The following is a 20048-nucleotide window of genomic DNA, read 5'->3' on the forward strand; positions in this document are numbered from 1 at the left end:
ACAACGACATTTTCTAAACCTTGAAGAAAATATGCATAAAATTTTTTGTTGATTCCTCAAAATTCGGTTAAACCTTTTAGCTTCTATACTTACAAAAGAATCAAAAATATATTGATGTGTCAAATGACCAGAATCTAGTATAGTGTGGCCTTCATGATGCCTATGTTGAAGACAGAAAGCATTGTATTAACTTTAAGTCAATTTCTTCCTAGAGGAAGTACTTGATTCAACTCCCCTATGCAATACCTCTATGCGATATACATCCTCGCTATAAGGAAATAGTAAAGGATATTGCATTGCCATGAAGCTTGGATGCAATTCACTAATATGGCGCAAACCAAATCTCTGATCTTCAATTATAACATCTCTCACTATTGCTGCTTCACCAGTGTTGCCAACAATTTAAGCTGCAATTTCAGATGCAATTAACAAGTTGTATTGTCTATCATCCTTATTCCTAATGGTAATGAGCTTAAAACTTTCAAACACGTAATCGGATTGGAAAAATCGATCTCTTGTCATTCGAAATACATTAGCAAGTTTGTTATGTTTATCCCAAATCTTCAATAGGAGATGGGTTTTGAATCAAGTGAAATAATTTAAAATCAATTTAAACAAGAAAAAATTGATTCAAAATAGCAATGAATCGATTTAAACATCAAACAATCGATTCAAAGTAGCTACAACACTTTAGATGCTTAAGCAAAGTAAGGAGAGATCAAAAATTGAGCCAAAAATTGCAGCCTAAACTAATATGCAAACTGATCTGCTACATTTTCAACATGATATAGTACAATTTAAAGCCAAATTACATCACCAAATATTACCTACTATCACTAAGTAATCTTGAAACTTGTAAAACTTTACTTGCACACATTGATAAGCTGATTTATCAGCTCAATCATCATCTAAACCCATCAAAACATCAACAACTAAGTTCATTTTCAACTAAGCAACATTACATTGCAACTAGACAAAAAACGAACCAAATCAAAATGTTGTATTCATTCACCAAAGAGTAACAACTGCTTGCAAACACCAAAAAAAAAACTGCATGGATCGTCATCTTCAACACTTCTCCTTGGCCTCTATGTTGCTAACACCATTCATTTTCCTTAAATATTCAAACCTGATCTTTCCAAGTGGCTTGGTTAGTATATCGGCCAGCTTGCATCTTGACCAGCTCGCAAGCTTGCATTTTAATAAGCTCGCATTTTGGTGAGCTTGTACTTTTGCAGCTCACACTTCATTCAACTTGTAGCTAGAACTTTTGTTAAGTTCACAACTTGCATTTTGGTGAGCTCACAAGCTCGTACTTCACCCTGCTATTTGCTACTGCATGATTAGCCAACTTGCAACACTCCTTCTTGACCATTTTTCAGCAAACACCAATGTTGTTTTCTCATAAAACTTCTTTAAAAATTGTAGGTTGCAACATTGCTAAGTCACATATGTGATAAGTTTAACAATAGGCCTAGTGCCTTTAACAGGAAGGTCTTCAAAGTCTTCATCTTTAACTTCATCTTTAGTCATATTCTCAACCAAATCTGACTGATATTTGATTCATCCATTGAACTGGTATAGGCCCTCTATGTAACACCCCTAATCCGTCTCTGTCGTTGGATTAAGGTTACTAAGCATTACCCTACAAATTAGAACAATTAATATCAAAACATAATTACTTATAATTCATTACAACCTTAGCATACATATACATTTGGGCCTAAAATCAGTTTGGAAATAATCCAGGACTAAATTGAAATAAATTAAAAATTTTAGGAAAAAGTTAAAAATTTTGAAAACAGGTGTCATATGGCCTTGTGACATAGCCCAAACCGTGTAATAATTGAACAAAGAGACACAGGGCCATGTCCCAACCCATGTCTTAAACTGTGTAACTCACTAAGTTAGGTCACACATTCGTGTCACAAGTTGTGTGCCAGACCGTGTAACTCTTTGACTTGCGACACACGGTCATGTCGTATGTCGTGTGCTAGATCGTATAACATACTGACTTGATATACGTAGCCGTGCATTAAGTTGTATGAAACTTACACTAAAAATAGCAAGTGACACACGGCCGTGTAGCCAAGCCGTATGTGTCGCATGGCCGTGTGACAGCCCGTGTCCCAGGCCGCGTGCTCCATAATTGACCCTATAATCAAGCCATTTCAAGACTAAAACATACCCAATCAAACATTCCATTTGTGCATGCATTCAAAAGACCTAAACACCTTTCAAACACATATAAACATACCAATTCAGTCAACCTATTTCACCTAAGCAATATGTCATTCAAAGGCACCACATTTATACCAAAACAACATTAACCAAAACAAAGTAATATTCTACATTTCAAGCACAAAACTTTGTTCCTTTAACTACCTAACGACACCAATTGTAACCATTCACATATCATCCTAAACATACTAAAAGGACCTTATATTACAAGTACCAAAAATGACCAAAGAACATAAACTTGCCTAAGCATTATAAGTCTAACATACAAAATACATTTTCATACCAAAATGTTCATTAACGCATTCAAGACATTCATTATAAAAAGGTCATATACATGTCATTTATAACCTTGGCCAAAATGACTCAAAAACTACCGAAGGGATTGTTGGATAGTGTGATAGATCTCTGACAAACTTCCAACCGATCGAGCTTCAGATAATCTAAGAAACAAAGGAAAATAACTACATAAGCAACTAGAGCTTAGTAAGCTCGTATAAACTCAAACATAACTTACCATTCCTAAGCTCAATTTATAAAATAAGCACAACATCATTACAAAAACCATAGGCTTAGTAAAATCTATATAAGCATCAATCAAACTCACAAGTTAGTAAGTTCATACATGATACATATAATTTCAACTATATCATAATAAGAATTCCATGTACACATCATTCATCACATTAACTTTTTCATAAGATCATGAACCATTATTCAATTGTATACATACCTTGCCATTAACCTTTGCTTACCCGTTGAACTATATAGAATTTCATCAGGTACTCGGGAATTGTCACACATAATGTGCCTTTCTATATAACCGTAACCTTTCCTTTTCAATAGTGCTCATACAATTTGTGAAATAGGTCTACTCACACGAGCTGTGGGTCGGAATGTTAGCTACACGATACTGCTCACACGAGCTGTGGAGAATCTGCAACAAATGGAGAACCTCAGCCACAGGTAGGACATTCAAGACCAGCACCTGAAACATGAAATCCCTAATGATATGTCATTTGTATCCTAAGAATTCTTAAGGTTCAAATGAGATTATTATCTGTCAATTACTCAAAGCATCGATATACATATATTTTCAAGTCAGTTTATAACTAACACAATATAATCAATAATCAATCAAACTATAATTAATGAGATTATAATTTATACGAACTTACTTCGACAACAATAGTTGCAATAACAGAGTTGAAGTCTAGTCCAAAGCTTTAGCTCTTCCCCTATTTAAGTCCAGTAGTTGTTTATCTTGATCTAAATAGATAATTTCATTCAACTAAGTACTTCAAATAACTTCACATATTCAATTCAATCTATAATTCATATAATCATAAAATTACAAACTTACCCTCATATTATAACTTTTTCACAAATTAGTCCTTAAGCTCAAAACTTGTAAAAATACTATTTTTTACCCTCCATACATGCTAATTGAACTTCTTAGGGACTGATATCAACCCACTTAAATCATCATTTCATAATGTTACCATGAAATTTTACTATTTTCATGAATAAGTTCTTAACCTTAAATTCACTAAAAATCACCTAACAAAACAAGTTTGTTTAACAACCAAGTTTAATAATCTATCAATTAACATCAAAACACATTCAAAAATAATCATGGAAAGTCCCTCAACCTTTAACAGTTTAGCAAATTAACCCCTAGGCTAAGTAGTTTAAACTAAAACGAGCTCAAAAACATAAAAATCATTAAAAACGGACTCAAATACATACCATGACTGAAGAATTTAAAAACTGAAGCTTCCTCCCCCTTCAATGCAATATTTGATGCGTCGTTGAGAGCACCAAAAATATCCTATTCCCTGTAAAATAGTAAAAATAATAGTAAAAATAATAGTAAAGATAATAGTAAAGGGGAAGTAGGGTCGAATCCTCAGGGACCGGATTGTACGAATGCTCGTTTCTTGAAATCTTGGACAATTTCTTGGCTAAGAAAACCTGCGTTCTTGAAAAATAAAAAAATAGAATTAAGAATCTGGAAAAATAAAAAAATAGAATTTAAAGTGAATTGAAATTGCGAAATTAAATAAATTGCAGAAATTAAAATGAGGAGTATAAAAATAAATAAAGTTGGGTAAAGAGAAAGTTTCTTATGTGGCAAGATTCCAGCCTCCGGTTGTCTCGTTCTGCCTTGGGTTCAATCATTGGCTTTTAAGTAACCCTTCTCAACTCAAGTAAGCCAGTTATAATGGAAGAGGACGCCTACGACCACCAGCTCCAAAGATTAGACTTACGATTTTTAGGGAACCTGACTCTAGCTAGTAATTTATGCTAGATCAACGATTCTCAATGGCAAATCCCATGCCATTTTGTCTCTTTGGCTCGCCAACCTCTGACGCAGTAAGTTTACGAACCGACTGTGCAATCCTTCCAAAACATACAAAGCGGCCGCCTTTGCATATGCTGAAAAGCTTACTTCTTAAAGGCCATGGATGGAAGCGTCAGCCCGTAGTGCAAAGAAACGATGAATACTTGGCGAGAAGGCTAAGTACAGATTCTAGGCTTCAAAAACCTTTTTTGGAGGAATATTGACAACTTTCGGCTAGATGGGTTTTAGTGGCTCATGATAATGGTGGAAAAGAAAATAAATATAAAAATGGAAAAGGGAGTTTTATTGAAAGAAAATATGAAGAAACAAAAGCCTATACTTTCAGGGGGAGAGTGTTTACAGAAAAAGATGAACACCCCAAATAGAGTCACTTCACCCCCTATTTATAGTGCTAGGGAGATAGTCTAATTTAACTTAAATTCTAAAAAGATAAATACATTTAATTAAAGATAATTAAAGATAATTAAAATAAAATCCTAAAATTAAATAATCCTAATAATTATCTTAATATTAATTATCCTAATATAAATAAAATGGAGTCTTATAAAATAAAATCTCTTCTTTTTGCGTTTTTAGTCCTTGTGTTTTCCATGCTCGCACTTTTGGCACAATCTTTTTCCTATGTCGCATGTCAGCCCATTGTGTCTCAAAATTCGCACTTTTGTCCCTTAATTTTACTTTTGCCTCCAAATCAGTCCCTAAAAGATAAAAAGACATAAATAGCTCAAATTAGTAGGATCAAGCTCAGAATAAACACATGATTCATACATAAAAATATGTTATTCTAGAGCATTATCAAATGGCTATTTCGGTTTTGAGATAGGAAAAATGAGAAAGATAACAACCTTTTTTTCCTTTTCTTTATTTAACATTTTATTTTAATTATCAAATTACAAAGCTAACCTGTTAAAACTATTAAAATTTCATTAAAACCTATCCAGAAACATCTACTAACATATAATAAGGTATAATTACCTCTTATGTCCATTAGCTTTCCTTTCTATAGCCATTTAGTCCTTTTAACTAATAAAATTACCCAAATGGAATGTTTGATTAGGTATGTTTTGGTCTTGAAATGGCTTGATTATAAGGTTAATTATGGAGCACATGGGCTGAGGCATAGGCTTTCACACGGTCGTGTGTGTGTCACTTGTTATTTTTGGTGTAAGTTTCACACAGCCTAAGGCACGACCACGTGTATCAAATCTTGATCTAGTACACGACCGTGTAATCTAACTCAGTGAGTTACACAGTTTAAGACACGGGCTGGGACACGGCCATGTGTCCCTTTGTTTGATTTTTACACAGTCTGGGCTATGTACACAACCTAGCCACACAGTCATGTGACCCTTGTTTTTAATTTTTTTAATTTTTTCTTAAATTTTTTGATTTGTTTCAATCTAGTCCCAGATCATTTCCAAACTGATTTTAGGGCCTCGAAGGCTCGATTTAAGGCCTAAATGTTTATGTATACCAGGGTTGTAATGAATTTTAATTAATTATGTTTTGATATTAATTGTTCGAATTTGCACGATAATGTTTTGTAGCCCTAATCTGATGACAGGGACGGATTAGGGGTGTTACACTCAAGGCCACAAAGTTTCAATCCAGTATAAAGCTTATATTATTCGTTGAGATTGTCATAACTTCTTATCCAAATGAATCAAATATAGTGTATCATCTTCCTTTAAAAATAACAGAGTATTTTTTCTCAAGCAATTGACTAATGGTAAGGAGATTATGATCTAACTCAGGTGCTAAAAACACATCTGAGATTACTTTAGTGTCTATTAGAGTGTTGATTAGAACATCACATTTTCCCTTAGCCTCAATAAACTGGCCATTTTCAATTCCGACTATTGAAGTACAGCTTCTGTCAATCTTCTTAAAGATGCTTTCATCAGATGCCTTGTGGTTTGTGTAACCACTGTTAATTAACCAACGTTTATTGACTTTGCTGCTTAAAACAAAACAAGAGGTGGTGATCAGATACTCTTCCTGAGCTTGGTTTCCATTAGCAGCTTGAGCTTGAACATGGTTCTACTGCTGTTTATTTTTACATACCTTTTCCATGTATCCAAATTGTTTGCAGCATATACATTGAATATCGAGCCTGAACCAATAGTACCTCTCCAGGTGATTAGTTTTCTTGCAATGAGAGCATAGTGGATTTTTCTCATTTCCACTGTCTCTCCAATTCTTCTCTTTCTTCTCTTTCTAGCCCTTCTTTTCTTCATTGCTTGAAGAGCTCTAGCCTTCTTTGTTTTTGGCTTGAAAGGCTCCTTTAGTGTTCTTTTCTTCCTTACTTTCCATTCTTTGCTCTTATACATAAATGGCATTTATCAACTCTGACAATGAAATAGTTGGCAAATTCTTCGAGTCCTCCAATGAAAAAACCTTTGATTCATACTTCTCTAGAAGGGTTGTGATTACTTTCTTAACAGTCTTTCTATCATTGAATTCATCTCCAAGTAATCTGATATTGTTGACTGTGGCCATTATCCTATCAGAGTATTGTTTGATCGATTCAGACTCTTTCATCTTTAAATTTTCAAAGTTTCCCCTCAAATTAATCAACTGTTGTTGCATTGTTTTATCATATCTCTAGAACTCCTCCTTCAGTTTCTCCCAAGCCTGTTTTGAAGGGTCACAAGCCATAATTCTAATGAAGATCACATCCGAGAATCTATTTTGCAGGAAAGTCATTGCCTTGTATCTTTTAGCACAGTCATCACTGTGTTGTTTTATTTGAGCTATTGGTAGGATTAGCTCTTAATGGTGGTGGCTCTATATTAGCTTCAACCACATTCTACAAATCATGAACTTACAAATAAGTTTTCATTTTTACTACCCATATGTGGTAGTTTTCACCAGCAAAAACAAGTGGTGATGGTGGTGAAAAACTCATATTTTTAGAGGAATAAAAAATAGATTTTATTTCTTTCTTTCCAAACAAACAGCAAAGAATAAAAAACCCTAAAAAATGATAGGCTATCAATACGGTTTGTTGGGTTTTGAATCAAGTGAAACAATTTAGAATTGATTTACAAGAATGAATTGATTCAAAATAGCAATAAATTAATTTAAACAAGAATGAATCGATTTAAACATCAAACAATCAATTCAAAGCAGCTACAACACTTTAGATGCTTAAGCAAAGGAATGAGAGATCAAAAATTAAGTTAAAGATTGCAGCTTGAACTAACCTACAAACTGATTTGCTACATTTTCAACATAAAACAATACAATTTAAAGCCAAATTACATCACAAAATACTACCTACTATCACTAAGTAATCTTGAAACTTGTAAAACTTTACTTGCATACATAGATAAGCTGACTTATCAGCTCAATCATCACCTAAACCCATCAAAATATCAACAACTAAGTTCATTTTCAACTAAGTTGTTAGCTCGAAAAGATCAACTCGAGATCGATAGAAAAGTTGAATTAGCCTATGAGAAGTTGTGGTGGAAGCAATAAAAATCATGTAACAAATAACACAAGGATTTACAGTGGTTCAACCCCAATTGTCTACTCCACTACCTTAGCTTTCCACAACTAAGGATTTTTCGAAATTTACTAATTTGGCAACCTTTGAGGATAAGGTTTAACCTTACAATCTCTCTTAAGACTTATACCCCAAATTTTAAGTTTCAACTCCCTTAAGGTTTCTACCCAAACCTTATGAATAAACCCTCTCTCAAAGAGAAATAAATAAGCAAACAAAGAACACAGTCCTCACAAGATCAGGATGTTTGCCAATTAAGCACAAATACAAAGAAGAACAGTTGAGATAAATGAATACAATGAAAGCTCAAAAGTGTCTACAAGAAAAGGTATGAAGGAATTAAGCTCTAGGTTGTTTTGATTTATCTTTAAGTTTTGCACATTGCTCTTTGTGTTGCTAGACCTTTGGAAGATGGTATTTATACCCTCTAATTGATTTTCAACTATTGTGGTTGTTGTAAAAGTCAATGTAATCATTGGGGATGAAATACCAGGTCATTAATTACACCTGCAACAACGAGTATCGATACCTATTAAAAAGGTATCGATATTTTTTTGTAATTAATATAGATTTCAATGACTGTTAGAGTAGAAATATCGATACCTTAGGAAATATATCGATACCTTAAGAAAAGTATCAATATCGGATCGATACCTACTAGGGTTTGAAAGAAACAGAATGTCAATTTAGTATAGATTATCAAAGGAGTATCAATATCTTGTAAAATATCAATACTTAGACAAAAAGTATCGATACTTTTTGTCCTGGAGCAATTCTAACTTGTTTGAAAATGGTTAAAACATATTTGAAAATGTTTGACTCAATTGAAACCATTTCAACTTGATTTTATCAAATTTCTCAACTTTACTTTTATTCAAAAACACTTTAATTTGTTATATCAAAACATATTATCCAATAAAGCTTAGTTTTACATAAGCAACATTACATTGCAACTAGACAAAAAATGAACCAAATAAGAATGTTGTATTCATTCACCAAAGAGTAACTGCTGCTTGCAGACAACGACAAAAAACAAACAGCCGCATGGATAGTTATCTTCAACAATAGGCCATCTATAATTATTGGATCTAAAGAATTATTTGTATTCTGAGTCCTCAAACTACCAATTCTGTTGTTGACCTCATTATTTGTGTTATATAAGTATAATTGTGTAAATTTAGCTCTTACTCCAGTTGGGCAGCAAATATCCAATCCTATGATGGTTTTGACCACTAACTCTAAAAATGCAAAGACCGTTACCATTGTATATTTTGTTGCTTATAACACCTCCAATAAAAATGGATACAAAAATAGAGTTGTATGCACATCTGTTATATCTAAATTTCGATGATCGTGGATCGCCAGTACGTTGCAATAAACATTTTATAAATTCAAGTGCTTCCTGCAATAATGGCAACTGAACTTTTCCATATAGTAGAGTGAGAATTTTGGATCTCTACTATTCCTACTTTTTTCTATCATTTTTTTCATATCACGCGATGGCTCCACAACTCTCACAAACTGAACTTGGATAACCAAATTTCCAAGCTTTGTAACATGTTCCTAAGCATAAATATATTAGGAAATAATTACATTATGTATTAGTATTTTTGTGATAGTTTTGTAACATAAATGATTAACTTACTTCTATGTATTCCTTGTAATGCATTTTGACGTTAGATCGGTAGTATTTTGAACACCATCTACATTATGAAAATGGAATTTAGAAATACAGTTGTACTGAAGACAACTATGTAGTAGGGGTGAAGCCAAAAAAAATTTTAGGGGGGCGAAATTAAATTGTAATTTTTAATAACCTATATTTTTATAATTTTTAAAGGATTCAATCAAATTTTTATCATTTTTAGGGGGGTCAAAGTGTAATTTTACCTTTACTAATTTAAAATTTCTAAATTTCTAAATGGCTTAAATAAAAAAAATTTCATTTTAATGGGGGCCGAGACCCCTATCAACCCCCTTAAATATGCCACTGCTATGTAGAATTTATAAGTAAACTTAGCAATAGAAGAAGTTCTATTGTCAAAGTCTAGTAGTTTTGGAATAATAGAATTACATGAATGGTTAATCATTGAAGAACTTACTTCAGTATGGTGGTAGTTTATATAAGACATATCCGAATGGTATAGAAAGGCATGGTGTGGTAAATGTAGTGGTGCTAATGACATATTCGAATGGTATAGAAAGGCATGGTGTGGTAAATGTAGTGGTGCTAATGGTCTCATCTAAATGGATGAAACATTAAAGAGAGGAGATTTTTTGACATGTGCATCAAAGAATTTTACACGAATATTGTTATCATAATCTTGGGTGATACATTCTCATCATTCCAATAATTATCTGAGTAACCCATAAAATTTTATTCATCTGGAAGTTTTGACTGTGTTCTTGAAAGGCACAACATTCACTTTTTTTTTGTTGATCAAGATTTCTCTTTTGATTAATTTATCTTTTCATCTTATAAAAAGTAATTCTAAAAGTAAAATAATTATTTTTATTTTTAAAAATATTTTTTTGGAATAATTTCCCATAAATAAATTTAAATTTTAATATGTGAATTATCAATTTTTATGTAATAGTAAATAAATAAATAAGTTTAATTTATCTATTCAAATTATTTTTAGGCATAATTGCAAAAAAATACCCTCAATGTTTGGGGAATTTTGGTTTTGTGTCATTAACCTTTTTTGTTTTATTGACACTTTTAATGTAACGATTTTTTTAAAAATTAGCTCAGTTTTAACAATAAATGTGAGTTGACCGCCAGTCAAATAGTAGGTCAACGAACACATAAGCACGATGTCATAGATGGTGTCATCAAAACAATTTTTTTCATTTTTTTCCCATATTTTTTTCTAATCTCTTTCTATTTCCTTCTAAACATTTTTTTTCTCAATGCTTTCCCAAATTTCTCTCTTTCCAAACACCCAAATTCAGATTATCTTATTTAGAAACATGATTTGAAATTGAGGAATATGTGACTAACCAAGAAAACATAATATTACAATATTACAACAAAGAAAACATGATTCGGATTACCTACCTTGTCAAACCAGCTAACCAAGAAAATACAATATTACAACAAGAGCCTAATATTCTATAATCTTTACAAGAAACTGGCTTTTTTAATCTTTGGATAAGCTGCAGGCAATCAAAACTTCACAATAACATGAGACCAACTTCTCTGACTTGCCAAGGAGCAGAGTTGACGAATTGCAATGGTTTTAGCAGAGGTGTAAAGGCATTATCACCATTAAAGTCCCTGCAAATCACTGCAATATCAAATTATGCATCATAGTTAAGCTTCAATCAAAGGCGAATGAGGTTTTAGCTAATTTAGTGAATCTTTGTTGTCACTTCTAGCCACAAAAAGAGGCAAAAAGATCGCTATTCACACACACACACAAAAAAAAAATTCCTAGGAATTTTCTCATAAACAAAACAGTTTCTGGCCTTCCATAGAGGCCAACCGCATAAACCAAACAATCTCCTTCAAATCAATAGAGACAAACATAACAAGAAGGTTCGCAACATCATCCCCAACATTTCTTAAAACTAGATAAGCCTTTTCGTCTTGTTTTGTAATTGAACTTCAAATTGAGAAGAAAAGTATGTGTTCCAACAGTTCCGAATCATGCTCACATTTTTTTTCTCAATGTTTTCCCAGATTTTCTCAATGCTGAATTTGGAGGTTAAAATTGGTAGATCTAGCTAAATTAGTATAAAATGGGATGTGGGATTTGCTAGGTTTTTGTTAAAACACTAGAAAGTTAGCTTCTTTTTATTGTATGGATTCATTTTTATTCTGTTCGGTTGGTGAGAAAACTAAAAAAAATGGGTTTCATTAGTTTGCATGCCCTTTTGGATGTTTGTTATGTCATTTCATTAACAAAGATGTGTTTATTAGAAAAAAAAAAGAAGTAATAACTCATGGAGGCGTTGAGAAAATCTGGAAAGAGAGAAAAAACTAAAGATGTGTTTGGAAAGAAAGAAAATCTAGGAAAGTATTGAGAAAAAAAATATTTTAGAAGGGAAGAGAGGGAGAAAAAAAGAAAGAAAATGGAAAAAAATGAAAAAAAATATTTTGATGATGTCATCTATGACATCGTGCTTATGTGGCATGCCACATAGGCTATTTCGTTGGCCTGTCGTTTGGCTGACTGTCAACTCATGTTTATCGTTAAAATTAGGTTGATTTATGAAAAAATCGTAACATTGAGGATGTCAATAAGAAAAAAGGTCAAAGGCACAAAACCAAAGAACTACCAAACGTGAAGGGTATTTTTTGCAATTATGCCTTATTTTTATCCTAATTAATGGTAATTAATGTGATAAAAAAACAAAATTAGATTACCATTGGTTAGTATTAACAAAAAATTAATAAAAATATTAGATAAAAATGAAAATATACAAAAAGGAGAAATCATCACTTGTCGCAATTGAAAATTTAGTATGACTAGAGGTGTCCATGGGCCGGGCCGAGCCCAATCAAAAATTTAGGCCTATTTGCTAAGCCCGGCCCAAAAAATGGGCCTAACATTTTGCCTAAGTACAGCCTAGATAAAAATGTTAAAAGCCAGACCCGGTCTGCCCGTATGAATTTTTTATATTATTTATTATATATTTTTTTAATTATGTATAATACATAAAAAATACTAAAAACATTAGAATAAACGTTTCTCAATAAATTGAAAATAAATTAAAAATATATATGTATACTAAAATAATACTAAGGTAGATGCAACTTAATACGGAAATGTCTCTAAAATAGTAACAAAATAAACCATAAAACAAAAGTATACAATATCCAAACAATAACAACATAATAGTGAAAAAAAACAAGAAAATAGCAAAAAATAGTAAAAAAGACAACAAAATTTTTTTTTGCATACTCGGGCTGGGCTCAGGCCAAAAAAGCCTTATCCAAATAGGACTTATTTTTTGTCCAAGCTCATTTTTCGGACTTATATTTTTATCCAAACCCTTCCACTTTTCAAGCAGGTCTTCAGATCGGGTCGGGTCACTCGACCCATGAATAAATCTAATGTGAACCTTATTATATTAAATATATATTATCTATTCAAATTATTTTTTTCCTAATTAATGGTAATTAATGTGATAAAAATAAAATAGATAATTATTGGTTAGCAGTAATATCAGATAAAAAATAAAAATATACAAAAAGGAGAATCTCCACTTGCCGCAATTGCAAATTTAGTATGTGTACTTAATTAGTACTAACAAAAAAATTGATTAAAATATTAGATAGAAATAAATATATATATATACAAAAAGGGAGATCACCAGTTATGGCAATCATATTATATTCTTCTCGTATTATCTAAAAAAGTAAACAATTAATCATAAAATATCGTTCATTGTCATAATCTATGATTAAAGAATAATTTGAGCAATTATCATACTATACCGACTTGGATACGGTGATGCATTCTATATTTGGTTCTAAATTCTAAAATACATTTTTCTTTGCCCAAATCTCAACTTAATGCTTTGATCCATCATCATTTTTCTTATCGCCCACAAATTCTAACCTTTTACATTTCTTATTACCACGTTTTAAGATGGACCAGCTATGGACAGTTTTGTGATTTATTGCATTTATTTTTATGAATATTTTAATCGAAAACCTTGGATTGCTTAAGCATGTGACTATAGTTTGATCCATCTTTATCAGTTGTTTTAATATAAAAGAGTGTAGAGAAGGGTGCAGATCTTGTAATCAGTTGAAGTGACTGATGTTTTAGAATATTCAATATGCTTATCTCATCTTTTTCTACCTTTTTTTTTTCCATGCTCAATCTCCTTTTCTTCACATTTTCAAGCTTCTTAATTCAATTTATATTGTAGACTCCTTTTACACTTCCAATATTTAAATTTAAATTTTTAAGAGTTTTATTCTGTATGAATATTTTTTATACTTTATTTTAATTTAAATATTGGGTAATGTTTAGATTTATTATGGTTTAGAACTTAATTTATTTTTATTATAATTATTTTTTAAAACAATGGATGGATATATTTATTGAAGCAAGACAATTACTTTTACAAATAAGAAAAAAGAAAGAAAAATATAATCAAATAAAATACAATCCCTAAGACTTAAAAAAAAATCATTGATTCCAGTCGTACTTGAACTTTCAGCGTCTAAAAACCAGAATACCAATAAACTGAAAAGCTCTCAAATTCACCTCTGTCCACATCCGTTGCTAGTTACAAATAGTGGTAGAAACAATCGACAGAAAACAAGCCAATAGTAAGCACCCTGACTGGTGAGATCCATTCCAATCCTCTGTCTCCTGCAACCATCACCCTCAGGCCTGACTCATCCATCACATCACTTCCGCGAACACTTTTTGTCACTCGCCTTCTACAATAAGATAACAACTGGGGTCCCCTTCGCTGACGGGCATCCTATTAAAGGGAAGATCCGTATGCATCCCGTTACTGTTTGAGCTGCCCCTTGTGCAAACCGACATTTTCACATTGATACGTGTAGAGCTCTTTTGATACCATACATCTCCCGTGACAAATAAATAATGAGAGACCCTGACTCCGACAAGATCACCACCCTTTGATCACCCAAATCTACCCTCGTTCCACTCCAAGACGATAGCATCCAGTCTATGGTTGTGATTTTATAATTTTTTTACAATGTTTATATTTTTTTCTAATTTTTAATAAGTTTTAAATATATTTTTTAAATATTTAATAATTTTATAACTTTTATTAAATTTTATTTTTTATCATTTTTTGCCAGATGTCACGCTATGGTTGTGACATATAGTGACTTTAACTAAAAAAAATTAGGAACAGTTAACTTTAACGGTCAAAGTTAACAATCAAAGGGGGAGAGAGAGAGAGAGAGGGAGAGAGAGGGAGAGGGAGAGAGAGAGGGAGGGAGGGAGGGAGAGAGAGAGAGTGAGGGGGAGAGAGAGAGAGAGAGAGAAGGGACTTAATTACATTTTTTTTAAGTTTGAGGGTTTTTTACACCCTTAAGCCTTTTAATTATTCAAGAAAAGTTAGAAAAAAAAAGGTGATATTTTATCTTATTAATTTTTTCATAAATAATTTTATAAAGAATGATATTATTGAAAAATGTAATATTTTTTATTGTTTCTTCGAAACTGACCCAAAAAAATTGATTAATTACGAAAATGACTCAAGTGCAAAATTTTGTACGAGAATGACCTATTTCCTGTAGTGCACATCGGTGCCACCATAACCACTAGTGGCACCACCCCTAATAATGACCCAATGATTGGTCATATTAAAAATAATAATTACTTTTGGTGTCGTCATTCCCATTGGTGGTACCAGTATGTATTTTCTACATACCCATTAAAATTACGGGTATTTTGGGACAAAAAGAAAAAAGAAAACTTTAATGGGTGTCACCGTTCTCTTTGATGGTATCAAATAGTTTTTTTTGAAGTTTTTTTTGTGTCGCCATTCTTGTTGGTAGCACCCGTGTCATAAATTTGGTTTTTTTGTGCTGCCAAGCTGTGTGACACCAGTGATTTTTTTAAAAAAAATTGAATTTTTTTGTGCCTACAAGTTGTGTCGCGGTACAAAAATGCTATATATACCCATATCCAGTGGATGATCAATATATGTTCAAGTAATTTATTTTTAAAAAAAAATATTATTGAAGAGATGTAAGAAAGTGAGAAAATTTTGGAATTAGTTGTAGAGAAAGAACAAGAAGATAATTTTAAATGTTGAAAAAAAATGAGACAATATTTCTTTTTGAGTGTTTGTGTTTTAGTTAGAAATTTTGATAATTTGAAGGTATGTTTTATTTAATGGTGATCCAGTGGAGCTCGAACACTGACAAATTTCATTTGTCATTTGGGGAGTGTATCATCACTTGCAAATTTTAATTCTCAATGGAGAGTAATGAGAAATTTTTTACCATGGTTATGTAGTCATAGATTCAAATTGGTTATTCTTTCAAGGGTACCCTTTAGGGGAGGAGGTGTCGATTACGGTGGGTACAAGTTGATGGTAGTCTTTATGTGGCAGCGATTTTAGTTATTAAGTTGGTTCATTAGATGAAGGCTGACCGAACATTATCTCACTAAAAGCACCATTGGGTTACGGGATTCCTGACGGACTCAAACCAAGCAAAGTTGATTATCATAGGATTTTTGATGGACCTGATTCAAGTAAAAGATGATGAAATAAGATAAATTATTAAATTACATTAACAACTGTGTAATATGATTATCCCAATTGTAGTTAGTATTATTGTAATAAAAGTTAAGATGATAGTAAAGATAATCAAGTTTTCGATCCATTATTAATGTAAGTAGAAGTATGATAATTAAAAAGAAAAGTTTTTTAGTTTAGTAGAAAAAGAATGATCGTGCTTAACCTTTAAAAAATAATCCTTATCCGAACCGATATAAAATCGAGAAGACTAAAATAAACCAAGAAAGAATGAGGAAAGAAAATGATAAAAGAAAAAAAAAACTGGGGAAAACATGAGGAGAAAGAGAAAGGGAAAAAAAGCGTGAACACATGACGGTGTGAAAAAAAGTTGAAACGAAGAGAAAAAAAAATCCATAAGGAAGAAATTGAAATGGAGATGAATAAATGGTGTATGAAAAAAGACGAATAGTAGGAATGCTAAACAGACGGAGAAAAATTAGGCTTAGTATGCCGTGATGGAGAAAAAATCCTTTTAGAGAGTTTGAAAAAGGAAAATCAGGAAAAAAAATGTAGGATTGGGAAGAAAAAAACCGAAAAAAATATAACTAAAATAAAGAAGAGGAAAAAATATGGGCTTAACGGGCGTGACTAATCGATCAAATCGCCGTTAGGTGGGCAGGGCAGTGCCGCCAAGTTACTGGCCAGCACCGGCCTACCACCTAATGTTGATTTAACCAATCGGTCACGCAAGTCAGGCCCTTTCTTCTTCTTTTTCTTCTTCTTCTTCTCCCTATATAAACCCCAATGATCCCCCTTCTACCCCACAAGTTTTAGGAAAAAAAAAAAGAAAGAAAGAAGAAATTAGAAATTTTTTTGGTGTTATTTAAAGTTTGAGATTGTTGTGTTGGTATTTTGTGGGGAAATTTTAATATATTTAATATATGTGAGTTTTTAATTGTAATAATTGTAATATATTTATTATTTTTAAAGTGGTGATTAATTTTTATTAATTATGCATGTATCATAATGAGTTATCTTTTCCGAGCAATGAGTCACATTACACTGATGATTAAAGATCCAATAAATATTTTGATATTTATTAATCACAAATATATTTATAGAGTTGCGGTTTAATTTATATTTACTTAGTTAATTTAAAAAATGTGGTTATATGATATGGAAAAGATGAGTATTGGATGTTGAGACTGCAAGTCCATATTCTGAGGTACCATCCAAACTAAAGGATAATGCCATACTTGGATGCAGCCAGATCTGGAACAACAGCATCCATCTGGACATTTGCCTTGAGGGTGAACTTAATATCTGCCTTGGTTAAATGATGACGCCCGGAGGCCCACACTTTTCATTTACTGTGTGGGAGTGTACCATCACCCTAGAAGATGTCACAATGCAACTCAGGCTCCCAATTGACGGTGATGCGGTCATAGGTCCAAGTAAAGTGGTCGAACCTTTGGCCCTCTGCTACTAGTTTCTTGGATGCTCGCTTGGTAATGGGGAAGCTAGATTTACTAGTTTAAAATTTTCCTGGTTGAATGAAAATTTTCAAACCTTATCGAGCAATGCCACTGAGTCGGAGCTAATGTGCGCTGGTCGAGTGTATATATTACTACTGATAAGGGGGTACTTATCTCGGACACAAATAATAATAATGCCACATTATGTACTTGCCTCTATTGGCCGATTTGTACCGAGCTCATTCCTTCAGTTGGGGCTCAACGATTTTGGTGACATTATATCATGAGCTTTGTCATACAACAAAGCATGAGACACAAGATATATGCGGATGTCTGATACTACTGCAATCTTGGGCTTTGTATAGGATGCCATTTCTGGCATCAGTGGCTCACCAACCACATGTTTGGCCACTCGTAAATAGTAAAAGAAATTGTAAAATTGAATCAATTATATATATATTTTTTGGAATCTATGCTAACAAGTTTGATTCGTTTTCAGATGGTATATGTGCTTAGGTATTAGGAAGTCGGAAACACTCGTTGTCTACTACCAAATGATATAGGCATATGTTGCAAGATTTCCTATTGATGTACAAGTGTACAAGTAATAAAGTAGTGAGTATTAGAGTTATCATCTCTATAAGGACTGATTTAAAATAATAATTGTAAAATTAACTAATAACCAATTTGGTAAGTAACGAAAATATGAGTGAATTGAGTTAATAAGTACTTAAATTAAATTAACCTAAGTATGCAAAACAAATTAAAACAATAATACAAAATGTAGTAGCAGTGAAACATTGACACAAGTTTCAATAATAATGACATGAAAGGCTAGAAAATTTATTTCCCCTTAATATGCAATCATCGAAAGCAATGATGTAAAATGTTGTGGTGATATGGCAGTTTACTAATCCAAAATCCATTGGATGTAAGCTTCTCTTGAAGTCACTACGTTAAATCTTTTAATCACCTTAACATATGTCCATGCCAAGTTATCCTCAAGATCACATTTTCAGACGTTGTTCCTAAGAATTATGCAAGGTAACATTATATTTCTATACTGCTACAAATTTAATTAGTAGAAGAACTAAAGATGCACCTTTCGAGTTGTATGTCTATTAATTACCATATTCTTAAATGTAATAATTAATTCAATTGCCTTCTAATATTAGCTACGCTTAAGCAAGTGTTAAATGTGAAAACCACTCGAATGAATAAACAATCAATTCCACAAAACATTATTAGCAAAACATCGATAATTTCATACTAAGGATGCATAAATATTCTAGCTAGGGGTGAGCGTTTGATCGAATCGAATCGAATGAAAAAACTTTGAGTTAATCGAGTTGAAAAATCCTATTTTATCATCCTAACTCGATTTGAAATTTTCTCGAATCGAGTCGAATGAGATGGAATTCGAATCAAATCGAATCGAATATATTTGTTTGAGTTAAATTAAAAAAAAATTATGCTTATAACCACTGTCATTCACCGTAATCAAATTTGTTATTAACTTTCATCTTATCATAATTCATTTATTAATATTTTATATACGAGTTAGCTTCTTTGCTGACTTAGTTGATTCAATTATCTTCTGATTTTTGTCACTTGTGTATTTTGAAATTAAAAAACATATTAAATAGTAAAAAATGTAAAATTTAATTTAATAATATAAATAATAGATATAAATAAAATTATTACTATTTAGGTTTAGGAAATTTTTTTGGATGATTTTTTTATTTAGGGGTGAAGGTTAAAAGTAAAAGTTTAGGAGGAAAATAAAAAGTTTAGGAGGAAAATAAAAAGTTTTGAGGGTTAGGGGAGTAAAATTTGGGGGGAAGAGGGGAAGTAAATGGGGGGAAAATATATTGGGGTGAAGTAAATGTAAAATATTATAGTTTAAAATATATTGGGGTGAAGTAAATGTAAAATATTATAGTTTGATATTCAATTTATTCGAATTATTCAAGTTATTTAAATTTGAAAATTAAAATCGATTCGAACTTGAAATTTGAAAATAAATTCGAGTTGACTCGAATAACTCGATGATTAGCTGAACGTCGGTGGTTTTCTGCAGCTAGCTCACGTTGCTTCCTCAAAAACTCATTGCACCGTTCTTGGCCTCAATGCTCTCATTCTTGTGTTTTGATTTTTCTGCTCTCGAATTTTGCATGTGTTCGTTCTATTCTATTCTATTGTGTTCTCTGTCGAGTTTTGTTCCTTGGTGCTGAAATTTACTCCCTATTTATACTATTCAGTTCTTTAC

The sequence above is a fragment of the Gossypium hirsutum genome, chromosome A13, assembly GCF_007990345.1.
Source record: "Gossypium hirsutum isolate 1008001.06 chromosome A13, Gossypium_hirsutum_v2.1, whole genome shotgun sequence".
Taxonomy (NCBI): Eukaryota; Viridiplantae; Streptophyta; class Magnoliopsida; order Malvales; family Malvaceae; genus Gossypium; species Gossypium hirsutum.